This window comes from Tupaia chinensis, unplaced genomic scaffold (assembly GCF_000334495.1).
Source record: "Tupaia chinensis unplaced genomic scaffold, TupChi_1.0 Scaffold000115_1, whole genome shotgun sequence".
NCBI classification, from domain to species: Eukaryota; Metazoa; Chordata; class Mammalia; order Scandentia; family Tupaiidae; genus Tupaia; species Tupaia belangeri.
Genome location: NW_006159579.1, coordinates 2,160,430 through 2,172,295, shown reverse-complemented (window position 1 = coordinate 2,172,295; position 11,866 = coordinate 2,160,430). Strand labels below are relative to the sequence as shown.

The 11,866-nt window shown below is 41.4% G+C and overlaps 1 pseudogene; it reads right to left on the bottom strand.

Moving 5' to 3' along the window:
• Positions 1-896: 896 nt before the first annotated feature.
• The window catches only part of LOC102480926 (uncharacterized), a 14,504-nt pseudogene continuing 3,534 nt past the window's right edge, over positions 897-11,866 (bottom strand).

The following is an 11,866-nucleotide window of genomic DNA, read 5'->3' as shown; positions in this document are numbered from 1 at the left end:
CACCAGGTTGAGGTGGGGGCCTTGCATCTGGGGTCCCCACGGCGTGGGGTAGGGGTGGGGGTGGGGACCAGCTCAGGGGCTTCCATTTGCAAAGGGGAATTAAAGAAAGAATATTGCTTAACCATGGCTCTGGCTTGATTTGTATTTACCTGGATTAGGAGTGGGAATGGAAAAGATCTGCATTCACCCTATCCCAGTACACACTTAATGTGTGCCAGATTTTAAACTAAGAACTTTATGTGAATAATCTCATTTAATCTTAATTACATACCTTCTGAGGTAAGTACTAGTATTATTCCCACTTTACAGATGAGAAACAGTAAAAAAAAAAGGTTAAGGGGCTTGTCTAAGGTTTCCAATCTATTAAATGGAAGAATTGGGGTTCTGTTATGGGATGTCTACCCTCAGAATCTGTGCTCTTAACCAATTCTACATGTACTAAGTGAACGATTTGTTATAAAATTTACTTCATATAGTATATATTAGACATTAAGTACCTTTTATAGTGTCATGCATGCATCCATCCATATATCCCATTCACTTTATTAGGCACCTAAAATTCAGCACTGAGACAAACAGACTATCTTTTAAAATTATTTATTTAATTTTATTTATTCATTCATCCATCTTAATTTGACCAGAGAGAGAGAGAAAGTGAGAAAGCAAGCCACCAGGTTAGGACTCAAACCGTAGTTGGCCATGTCGGAGTGTCCAATGTCTTAACCTGCTGGCCCCAACATAAACAGACTATTTTTTTGTTGTTGTCTATTAAATATTTTTAAATTTTCTTGATTTCAGAACTGCCTTTATGTATAGACATCATAAAAAATGCACATACACTGGAGGTTTCCCAAGAAATAGGAGCTGGAAATAAAATTTAAGGGCCATTAGGGAGAACTGAATTTGTCCCAAAAGATATACTGAAGATCACTTTGTTAAATATCCTTGATAACCTCTTCAAGTTCTTCTTTTGTAAACATGTGGAAATTCTGGCCAGGCTGCACTGTGGCTAGCTCTATATTAGTTGCATTCAGCTTCTCCTCCATTACTTGTTTGAGAATGATGAGCGAAGACTTGATGGCTTCTTTCAGTATCATAGACTTATGGTAAACTTCTTGCAAAGAGCTCTGGGCACCCTCTGAAGCAGAGTCAATTGCTCAAGCATCACACTGTACGAAGGTCCCAGATGGGTCCATATGAAACAGCTGGGGTCCTTTCTCATCAACGCCTCCAAATAACAGTGCTACTCCAAAGGGATGAGACATGGCACCTGGATCTGCATCTTCTTCTCCAAACTGTAGAGCCAGGTTGGACACAGCCTGGGTCACATTCTCCACTGTCATTGTCTCATTGTAGGTGAACCAATGGTTCTATGTGAGCATCAATCTCTACAATTTTCTCAATGCTGCTGGGTTCCATGAGTGGGGAGATAATTCTCTTCTCCACAGCTAGGCACACACCCTCTGAGGTCTGGATCCCAATGGCTGTAGAACCAAGCTTGATAGCCTCAATGGCATATTTCAACTGAAATAATCTTCCTTTAGGGGAAAAAGTATTTATGCCCCTGTCTTACTCAGACCGGTGAGAAACATCAAACAGACTATTTTTTATGTGTTTGCACTTTATAAGGGGAGTCAGACATTAAGGAACTAAGGAAACAGACAACAGTATGACACTGTTGAATGCTTGCTTTTCTGGGTCTTTTATTTGTAATCAGTTTATTTAGATTTTATTATCTTGAAATATCATAAAAAATGTAAAGTTCACCTCATATCAAGGATCTAGCTTTTGATTACTATGGAATGAAGAGATACAAAGCTGGGAAATTTAAAGAGTCTTCATGACAATCTCTCAGACCTTAAAAACCTGAAAGACATAATTACTTTTTAAAAAAATTAATCATTATTATTTTTAGTTTACTACAGGGCTCATATGCTCACCAGAGAGACAGAGAGAGAAAGCAAGCCTTCAGGTCCAAGACTTGAAATGTAGTCAGCCATGTGGGAGTCCAGTGCCTTACTTACGCCACTTTTTTTTTTTTTTGAGAGGTTTTTTTTTTTTCTTTTGCTATAGGGCACGTGTGCTTGCCAGACAGAGAGAGACATAGAGACAGGAAGCGAGAAATCACCCCCCAGGGGGAATGGTCACGCCGCAATCCCTTCTCCTTCATTCTCCTCTCGGGATCTCAGGCACGTACGCACACGCGCTCAGCGTGAGTTTTAAGCCACTGGGTCTGGTACTCAAACCGTGGTCGACTACGTGGGAGTCCAGCGACATAGCCATTACGCTAACTGCTGGTTCCCCCTTACGCCACTTTCTTGCCCATGTTTCTTAACTTCGACACTTTTGGTATTTCCTTCACCATCTTTGTTAATATTAGTGAGCTTTTAAAACGATTATTACTGACATTAGTCAAAGTTACTGGCTTCATGCAAATCTGCTAGTAATGAAAGAAATACAAGAGATACTTTCTGTTGTATAATAGGAGGAAAATAATTTGTCAGTCACGTCACCAAAACACAAGGGGGACCAGCAGTTGGCGTAATGGCTATGTCACTGGACTCCCATGTAGTTGACCACGGTTTCAGTTGTGGACTCAGTGGCTTAAACTCATGCTGGGCATGTGTACGTGCATGCCCAAGATTCTGAGAGGAGAATGGAGGAGAAGGGATTGTGGCATGGCCATCCCCCCTGGGGGGTGATTTCTCGCTTTCTGTCTCTCTGTCTCTGTCTTCCTGGCCGCCCCTTGTAGAAAAATCTTCCCCCTAAAAAAAAAAAAAAAATCACGTAAGGAGGCCAGCAGGTGACGTGGTGGTTAAGGGCACTGGACTCCCACATGGCCGACCACGGTTCAAGTCCTGGACCTGGTAGCATTTGCTTTCTCACCTTCTATCTCTCTAACTCTCTCACTCTGTCCCTTTCTGGTCAAATTTAAATAAAATAAAATAAAACACACACACAAGAATTCAATGATAGCATTAAATATGGGTTCAGCCTCAGTGACACAGGCAGTAGTGCTGAACTGCCATGCTGGAAGCCATGGGTTAGATCCAGGTTGACCTTGAACACACAGGGCACATGCCTGGGCACCCAGGCTAGAGGGCTTGGGGAAGGGAATTATGGCGTGAAAGACCCCATTGAGGATGTCTCTTTGTCTCTCTTTTGCATGCACTCATAAGTGCTGTCATGAATAAAATACACTTTAGAAATATTAAATATGAATGAATTGAACAATCCAATTAAAAAAACATTTCCAGGGACCAGAAAGTGGCTCATTAGTAAAATGAGATACTCTCTGAGGTAATCCCTCTTAGGAAATATCTTGGTTCAGGTGTGGGGACCTGCCAGAGTACAGCAAGCATGGAGGTGGCTCAAGGCTGGGAGTGGATTACATCGATATACGGTTGGGGATGCTATTTGTCTCTCTCTCTCTTTCCTTGTGTCTGTCTCTTACTCATGGAAGCAATATATAAAGAAATAAGCTTTTAACAATACTATGAATCATTGTATTAAAAATTATTTTCGTTTATTATGTCAGACTGTGTGTGTATGCTCACAAGAGAAAGAAAGAGAGAAAGCATCCCTCAATAGGGCCTGGTCACACTGCATTCTTTTTTCCTCCAATTCCCTATCCCATCAAGCTCCTGAGCACACTCATACACCCAATGTGTAAGCTGCGAGGGCCAGGATTTGAACCATGGTCAGCCATATGGAATACAGCTTCATCTACACAGGCTTAACCACTGTGCTACAGCACCAGCTCTGAGTACCTGTATATTAAAAATCAGACAATTTAGATAAAATGGAAAATTTTTAGAAAGACACAAATCAAAATTGGTCCAAGAAGAATTAAGCAATCTAAATATACATATAACAGGTAAAAATTTTGTGTTAATAATATATACTAATAAACAAACCACTTACAAAGAAAAGCCCAGGCCTGAAATGGCTTCACTGTGAATTCTATAAAACAGTTAAAGGAGCATACCAATTCTTTACAAACACTTCCAAAAAAACAGAAGAGGAGGAAACACTTTATATTACATTCTATGAGGCCAGTTTTACCCTAGAGACAAAACCAGACAGATATCATAATAAAAGATAATGATAAATGCATGCCCTTTTATGAACATGGATGCGAAAATTCCCCAAAAAATATATTAGCAAATTGAAACTGAAAATATAGAAAAAGAATTACACATTGATTAAGTGAGATATATTCCAGGAATGCAAGTTTGGCTTAACATCCAAAGAGCAATTCTTGCACTCTATCATTTCAGTACAACAAGAAACAAAACCACATGAATGTAGGAAAAAAGTTTCACAAAATCCAATATCCTTCATGATTAAAAAAAAAAAAAGAAACCTACTCAACAAACTAGGAATGGAGGGGAAGTTCCTCAACTTGATAAGGGTATCTATAAAAACGAAGCTACAGGGACCAGCAGGAGGTGTAGTGGCTAAGGCGCTGGACACTCCCACATGGCTGACCATGGTTCAAGTCCTGGACCTGGTGACTTGCTTTCTCACTTTCCCTCTCTCTCTGTGTCTCTCTGTTCAAATTAAAATAAATGAATGAATAAAATTAAATAAAAACTTAAAAAAAAAACAAGTTACAGGGCTGGTCCAGCAATTAGGTGCTGTGTAGAAGCCAGATCCCACATGGCCGACCAAGGTTTGACCCATTAGCTCCATGGTAGGCTCATTCACATGTGCCTATGGAAAATTGGAGGAAAAGGATGACAACATGACCAGGCTCCACTGAGGGAGGAGGGAGGTTCTCTCTCTTTTGCTGTCGTATTCTCTCTTTCATGCACATGAATAAAAATAGCCTTTAAAAAATGCTGCAGCATAGATGAAAACATTATGTTAAGTGAAAGAAGGCAAACACAAAAGATGACCTATCATATATTGTATGATTCCATACACACACACACACACACACACACACACACACATATATCTGAAACAGGCAAATCTATAGATAGAAAATAATTTAGTGGTTCCTTAGTGATACGGGAATGGCGGTGGCAGGGGAGAGTGATATGTATGGGGTATAGGCTTTCTTATTGAGGTGAAGAAAATTTTAACTTGACTGTGGTGATGGTTGCACCTATCTGTGATTATACAAAAATGCATGAAGTATACACTTGAAATGACTAAATTGTATGGCATATGTATTATATCTCAAAAAAAATTTTAGGTGGGACCAGCAGTTAGCGTAATGGCTGTGTTGCTGGACTCCTACGTAGTTGACTGCGGTTTGAGTCCTGGACCTGGTGACTTAAACTCACGCTGGGTGCATGTGCATGCATGCCCAAGATCCCAAGAGGAGAATGGAGGAGAAGGGATTGCAGTGTGGCCATCCCCCCGGGGGGGATTTCTCTCTTTCTGTCTCTCTGTCTCTCTCTGTCTTTCTGGCAAGCGCATGCGCCCTATGGCAAAAACCTCTCCAAAAAAAAATTTTTTTTAGGAGCGATTTTTACTATAGCCTGCATGCACCTGCCGGAGAGACAGAGAGACAGAAAGTGAGAAATCACACTCCCCTCAGGGGTTCATTGTACAAGAATGTTCACTGTAGTACAATTAAAATAGCCCTGAGGGCCAGCAGGTTGTGTAGTGGTTAAGGTGCTGGATTCCCACAGGGCCAACTGCAATCTGAGTCTCAGACCTGGTGGCTTGAATGCCAGGAGCCTGTGCACGCATGACCAAGATCCCGGAAGGAGAGTGGGGGAGACGGGTTGCAGCATGGCCATCCCCCCAGGGTTGTGATTTCTCACTTTCCCTCTCACTGCTTCTGTCTCTCTCTCAGGTGAGCACAGGCACCCGAAAGCCAAAATAAATAAATAAATAAAAAGACATGGGATGTGACAATATCCTTTAGATATGCACATGCAAAATATGACCCAGCAGTTCTAGGAATATATCTAGCAGAAAATTGTACACATGTTCAATCAAAGACATGACCGTTTGTTGTGCAAGAATGTTCATTGTAGTACAATTAAAACAGCCCTGAGGGCCAGCAGGTTGTGTGGTGATTAAGATGCTGGATTCCCACATGGCAAACCATGATTCAAAACCCAGAACAGGTGGCTTGAAAATAACAACAAATAGATAGTTTTTTAAAAAATAGTCCTGGGACTAGCAGATGGCATAATGGTTACATCATTGGACTCCCACATGGTTAACTGCAGTTCAACTCCCAGACCCAGCAGCTTGAAAGTCACGCCGGGCACTCGTGCATGCATGTCCAAAATCCCAAGAGGAGAATAGAGGAGAAGGGATTGTGGTATGGCCATCCCTCACTTTCTGGGGGGTAATTCCTTGCTTTCTGTTTCTCTGTCTCTCTCTATCTCCCCAGCGAGAACACATGCCCTATAGCAAAAATCTCTCTAGAAAAAGAGCCCTGAAATGGAAATCTAAATGCTCATTAGCAATAGAATGGATAAATCATGGTATATTCAACAATATAAGTAAATCTGAAAAACATAAAATTGAGCATAGGAAACTAGTTTCAAAAGAATATATTCTGTATGAATCCATTTATGTAAAGTTTAACTCCTAAAGAGTCTTATCTATGAAGTTAGACATCTGAATACTGGGGAGCTGATGGCATGGTGATTAAGGCAGCTGGATCCCACCTGACAGGCTGAGCAGTTCAAATCCTGGAGCCAACGACTTGAAAGATACACAAGCACATGCACACGCATGCCCAAAGTCCCTGGAGGAGAAGGGATTGTAGCACAGCGTTTCCCCTGGGGCGTGTTTTCTCACTTTTCTTCTCTTTTTCTCTGGTAAGCCCATGCACTCTATAGCAAATTAAAAAAAGAGATGAAGTCAAAATACTGTTTATTATAGCAAAAACAATTTTAAAGTCAAAATACTGTTTATCTATGGGGGGTGTAGGGTGCAAAGGAGTCTTGTGAAGTTGATAATATTCTTTCTTGATTTGGGTGCTGGTTAAATATGTGTGTTCACTTTGTGAAAATGTATCAAGTTTTATACATACTACTTACATATTTTTATGTATTTACAGTATCCTCTAATAAAAAGTTTTAAGGTTTTGGGACCAGCAAGTGGCATAATGACTATGTCGCTGGACTCCCATGTAGTCAACCATTGTTCAAGTCCTGGACCTGGTGGCTTAAATTCATGCCGGGCACGTGTACATGCATGCCCAAGATCCTGAGGGGAGAATGGAGGAGAAGGGATTGTGACGTGGCCATCCCCCCCTGGGGAGGGGGTGACTTCTCGCTTTCTGTCTCTGTCTCTCTCTGTCTTTCTGGTGAGTGCACGTGCCCTATAGCAGAAACCCCTCAAAAACAAAGTTTTAAGGTTTTAGAAATGTTTTCTTTATTCATGATAGAGCATGTTCATGTGCACATGCACATAAGAGTGTGTTTGTGTGCACATGTGTGTATGAGATAGAGATATGAACATTATCATAGGGTCACACCGTGATTCCAGTCCTCCAGCTCATCAAATTCTGGGCATCTGCACACATGACCAGCATGTCTGTAGGCTGACCAGGACGGAGATTCAAACTGCTATTGCCTTATGGGCTCTAGCCTTTCTGGAGCACATTACTGTTGTGCTATGGAGCTGACCCTTTAGAATTTTTTTTTTTTTTAGTTTAATGTATTTTAATAGCAAGCTTGCAGGAACAGCACAGAAGATAGACATTAACAACATGTACTTGCATGTAGGACAACTCAGTTAGAAAAGTATAGTAAATGGATGTAATCTACTATATTATAAAAATGCTACAAGCACCATTTAGTTGCTGTCAATAAGAAATTTACTTGTTTGGGGGCCGGCAGGTGGCATGGTAGTTAAGGGTACTGGACTTCCACGTGGCTGGTCGCAGTTTGAATCCTAATTATTATTTTTTTTAATTTGTTTTTTAAAAATCCAAATGCTGGGGCCAGCAGTTAGCGTAATGGCTATGTCGCTGAACTCCCATGTAGCTGACCGTGGTTCAAGTCCCGGACCCGGTGGCTTAAACTCATACTGGGCGCATGTGTGTGCGTGCCCAAGATTCCCAAGAGGAGAATGGAGAAGGGATTGCAGCGTGGCAATCCCCCCTGGGGGGTGATTTCTTGCTTTCTGTCTCTCTGTCTCTCTCTGTCTTTCTGGTGAGCACACACGCCCTATAGCAAAAACCTCTCCAAAAAAAAACGAACAAAATCCAAATGCTGGCATTGTCCAGAAAAATCCAACAGGTTTATTTATAATTGTTATAAAGTTGAACTGCTGAAACTTGTTCACCGAAACATTTTGACTTACCTCAATGCTTTATATCCCCACATTTATATTAAAAATCCACACTCAAATGAAAATGGAAAAACTGCCAACACCTCATCTGTCCCCTATTTTTCACTCACAATCATATACTTAGGTACTTCTTGACTCCATGGGAAAAAAATATCTAACATTCAGAACTACCAATAACAGGAAGAAGAGGAAGAGAAAAAAAAATTAATGACATGTTTCCCATCATAGTGAATTCTTTAAGCATATTCTCCAGGTATGTGGCATGCTGGCTGGCTGTTTTTTGGCATAATTGTTACATGCTTGGCGTGGATAGCACACAGGTTGATATCTTCAAAAAGGTTAACCAAATGGGCCTCACTTGCTTCCTGCAAAGCACGAAGAGCTGGAAGCACATATCTGTTTTGAAGTCCTGAGCAATTTCTCACACCAGATGCTGGGAAGGAATCAGTTCAGTGGACTTTTTTTTTTTTTTTTTTTTTGGACAGAGCTGACATCCTACCAAGTCTTTTATACAGTTCAACATACAGGGTGACACCAAGATAAGACAAGTGACGTTCCAGTGTGGGTGCCATCTCCCTCCCCTGAATGCTGATCCAGTGACTCCCGAATCTAAGTGTTGGTCATTGAGAAAGCCGCCGTAGAGAGCCACACTGATGGGGAAAGGGAAAGTTTCACTTCTTCACAATCTGAAATGACATCCTCATCCTCCAACGTATAGAATAACGTCTAATTTCACGGAGTGCCACAGTACCGGGCCTATAAGGATGAGGTTTCTTCACTCTCAGTAGAGGGCGCACTCTTGCGAGCTCCTTTTGTAGTCAATTGCTTCCTGGGTGCCTTACCGTCAGGTGGATTTGCTGGCTGCTTGCTTTGTACCAGTCATGGTATAGAGATCTCCTCACTTATCCGGTTTCTTCGGCTGGAGCTCAGCGAGATAGAGGTGGCGCTGGCGATGGAGGGCGACAGCAGAGCGGCGGCCGCTGCGAACACTCCTTTAGAATATTTTTGAAAAAAGTTTTAAAATCCTAAGACTATTTTCCTTTTTTTTTTTTTTTTCAGTCATTTTTGGTACTCATCAAGTTTTCTCAATTATATAGCTATTGTTCTATTTCTTCTAGTTTTTAATCCTTTTTTCCTGAAGTGCAAGTCAATGCTTGTGCATATTAGGTCTTTAAACAAGGTAAAAGTGACCGGTTCTCAAGGTGTTTTTCATTTGTCTGAAAATTGTTTTAACAGCAGATTTTGTAATAACAAGGCACTTTGGTGCCATCTACTGGTAATTTATCACAATGAATTTACAAATGCCAATGCCTGCCAAGTGAACGGTGCCCACTCAGAAGTGATCTCCAGCAAGGCACAATTTGCCTTCTAAATGTAGTAATTTTGTCATTTGGCACTGTTGTAACAAACTCTGCAGACAGTAGAATGTTGACACTCTCTAGGTGGTTTTGTTCTTTCTTTTCTTCCTCTGTTTCCTTAAAGACATAATTCAAGTACTGTTTTCACTATCAGTCTTATCACTGCAAAGCTTAAGCCTACATGTGGTGGTTAAAGGCACTGGACTCCCATGTAGCCGCCCATGGTTTAAGTCCCACACCTGGTGACTTGCTTTCTCACTTTTCCTCTATCTCTGTCTCTCCCTAGTCAAATTGAAAAACAATAATAATAAAGTTAAATAAAATAATTATTTAAAAATGAACAACATAAAGCAGAAAGTATTTAGAACAAGTCATTTCTCTCCTTTGGATCCCAATTTTCTCATCTGTGTAGCAAGGAAGTTTTGTTTTCCCAAGATCACACAGCTAAGACACAGCAGAACTAGAATCTGAACTTGTTTTTGTTTTAAAGCATCATCTTACAAACATTGTACTATTTCATTATTTATCTACTATTTATGGCCTGGTTTTTTTTTCCTTTTTTTTTTTTTTTTTTGAGAGGTTTTTGCTATAGGGTGCATGCGCTCACCAGAAAGACAGAGAGAAACAGAGCAACAGAAAGTGAGAAATCATCCCCCAGGGAGGATGGCCACACCGCAATCCCTTCTCCTTCATCCTCCTCTTGGGATCTTGGGCATACGTGCACAAGCACCTGGCATGGGTTTAAACCACTGTGTCTGGGACTCGAACCATGGTCCACTACATGGGAGTCCAGCGACATAGCCATTACACCAACTGCTGGTCCCACATGACCTGTTTTTCCTCTCTGCTATCTTCCTGTGGGCAACAAGTATTATGTTGTCTATGTTCTAGCTATTTTCTACTATGGAATATGGATATGCCCAAGTGGGTCCCGTCTCAACTCTTTGTGTCCCTGCAGATCCCAAGAAAACCCGTGTTCTTCAGTTTAAAGATGTACATAATAAGATGGAAAAATGAGGATAGTGACTCGGGTTCTAAAATCTGCGTGTGTGGGAGAGCAGGGAGTAAAATATGCATCGCATAAATTTTTAAAATCTTAACCATGTTTAAATGTGTGGTTCAGTGGTATTCAATACATTTACAGTGTTATACAACCATCCACACCATCTCTCTCTAGAACGTTTTCATCTTTCCCAATTGATACTCAGTACCCATTAAAAACTCACTCACTATTCTCTGCTCCCTCCAGCCCTTGCTGCCCACTATTCTACTTTGCACCATTATGAATTTGACTACTCTAGGAACCTCACATAAAAGGAATTACATGATATTTGTCCTTTTGTGGCTAACTTACTTCACTTAACCTACTGTCTTCAAAGTTTATTCATGTCGTAGCAGGCCAGGATTCCCATCCTTTTTATTTTATTATTTTTTTAAAGGAGAGATTTTTGCTTTAGGGCATGTGTTCTTGCCAAAGAGATGAACAGAAAGCAAGAAATCACCCCACCACCCCACCCCACAGGGGGATGCCCATGCCACAGTCCCTCCTCCAGTCTCTTCTTGGGATTTGGGCATGCATGCACACGTGCCTGGTGTGTTTCAAGCCATTGGGTCTAGGACTCGAATCGCAGTCGACTACATGGGAGTCCAGCCATGTAACCACTATGCCATCTGGTGGTCCCTTCCCTTCCTTTTGTTTTGGAGAGGTTATTGTTATAGGGCGTGTGCACATGCCAAAAAGACAAGAGACAAAGAGACAGAAAGCAAGAAATATCACCCCCTGGGGGGATGGCCACTACGATCCCTTCTCCTCCATTCTCCTCTCAGGATCTTGGGCACACACACACATGCGCCTGGTGTGAGTTTAAGCCACCAGGTCCAGGACTCGAACCATGGTGGACTACATGAGAGGCCAGTGACATAGCCATTAAGCCAACAGCTGGTCCCCCTTCCCTTCCTTTTTAAAGGCAAATAATATTTCATTGTATGTATACACATTTGTTTTTCCATTCATCCATTGATGGTACCAGAGAGTACATACCCTGGGCAGTGTGTAGTGATGATGAAAAAGCACCCCTCATGGAAAGCTTCAGTTCTCTTCTCTTCTCCTCATGGGTCAAGCCACAGTCTCTTCTCTATTTCTTCCTCTTTCCTTTGGAGATTTTTTTTTTTTTTTTGAGAGGTTTTTGCTATAGGGCGTGTGTGCTCGCCAGAAAGACAGAGAGAGACAGACA